We start from the raw sequence: 1,864 nt of genomic DNA, 5'->3' as shown, positions 1-1,864 counted from the left end.
GTAATATACAGGGGTACAGGTAATATACAGGGGTACAGGTAATATACAGGGGTACAGGTACTCCTAGAATGAGATCCTAATAGGTTGGACTTGATGGACTAATGTCTTTATTCAACCTCAAATACTATGTAACTATGTAACTATGAAGGGGTTAAGGAAGATGCATTACCTGACATTGCTTTTGTGAAAGCTGCATAGCGGAATGGTCAGTATACTTGGCTATATAGGCAGTTTTAGATGTGCACATCCTGCCCTAGGAGGAACAGGTTTCCCTTGAAATGCATGTGTGGACAATAGTGAAGAAGCTGGAGCTCACTGAAGGTTTTCTCTGGCAGTGAGCAAGCTCTATTACATTTCCAGGACTGTGAAATGCAGTAAAACCAGAGTGACCAATGTGCAGAGATTTCTAACAGTGCAAAGGAAAACGCAGGTTCTTTTAAAATACACTTTTTAATGAATACATGATTGTAGAAATGGGGGGTCTTTTTTTAAATTTGCCTCCAGTTAAACACTTTAAAGTTGTCTTTTCACACTTGACATGCTTGTGTATTTTACTGACTCCGACTTGTCGAGCTCTCCGACTGGGCACGTCGCATCCTGTGACAGCAAGTAGATGTACAGCAGATGGAGCTAGTGCGCATGGGCAGAAAATCCTTGTCAAACTGTCTACTATTGCCACTGCGCCTGCGTGGCTAGCGGCTCATCAGATTCTATAACCTAGTACAATATTATATCTGTCCTAGGTTATAGAAGCCAATAGCCGCACAGGCGCAGTGGCAATTGTGGTTGTCGAAAATCATGTGGCCATGCAGGCGCCGTAACATAATATAACCCAGGACAAATATAACTGTAGTAGGTTATAGCAGCGGATAGCTGCGCGGTGGCAATGCAGTTCAAGGATTTCCTGGGCATGTGCACTAGCACCATCTGCTGTACATCTCCTACTGGCATTCAGTTGAAGACGTCGACAAGCTGGAACTTTTGATAGAACACCGGCTTTGTATTCTTTGCATACCTTATTTCTCTTTTCTTGCCCAGTCTTCTGATTGACAGGGGTGTGGAAATTTTTGAAAAAACTACTTGTCCAAGGGCTAAAGCGGGGGCCAAATCTACTTGTCCTTCATAACAATCTACTTGTCCCAATACAAAAAAAATAGTTTTAATTAAAACTAGGGATGCACCAATACCGGTTTTTGGGTATAGAGTACCGATATTTTGCTTTCGGTACTCAGAGTATCGGTGCTTCCGTTTGCATGGAGCAGGCTTCCCGGCAATCAGGAAGCCGGGCAGCGGGTAATGAGATGCTACCCGGCTTCCTGACTGCCAGGGAAGCAGACTCCATGTTTGGCTGGCTTGATTGTGAATGGCTTGGAAGCCGGTTTCCCGGCCAATCAGCATCGAGCCAGCTTCCTGGCCAATCAGAAAACCGGGCGGCGAGTAATGACCTGATTGGCCAGGAAGCCGGCTCGATGCTGATTGGCTGGGAAGCTCGCTTCCCAGCCAATCAGCAAGGAGCTGGCTTCCTGGCCAATCAGGAAACTGGGAGATGGGTCATTAGTCGCTGACCCGCTTCCTGATTGCACGGGAAGCTGGCTCCATGTTCCCCCTCCGGCACTGCCGGTCAGAGGAAGTCTTCCTCTGACCAGAAGGTCGGGTATTGGAGAAGATATCGAGCATTTGGGCAAGTACAAGTACTTGCCCAAATACTCTGTATCGGTGCATCCCTAATTAAAACTATATTGGTCTGTGCTAAACAGCGCTTCTCATTGGTCAGCGTGGTCACCAGACCACGCTGACCAATGAGTGCTTGCAATTTGCGAGCGAAATTCAAAATGCATAGGGCAGGACTGCGCTGGACAGTACA

At 46.6% G+C, this 1,864-nt stretch overlaps 1 protein-coding gene across 1 annotated transcript in view; it reads left to right on the top strand.

Moving 5' to 3' along the window:
* Positions 1 to 1,864, top strand: part of RPS11 (ribosomal protein S11) — a 10,063-nt gene that overhangs the window by 6,361 nt on the left and 1,838 nt on the right. The window lies entirely within an intron of this gene.

This window comes from Nanorana parkeri, unplaced genomic scaffold (assembly GCF_000935625.1).
Source record: "Nanorana parkeri isolate BGI_ZX_2015 unplaced genomic scaffold, ASM93562v1 scaffold106, whole genome shotgun sequence".
Classification (NCBI taxonomy): Eukaryota; Metazoa; Chordata; class Amphibia; order Anura; family Dicroglossidae; genus Nanorana; species Nanorana parkeri.
This window is presented reverse-complemented; position numbering and strand designations above follow the sequence as displayed.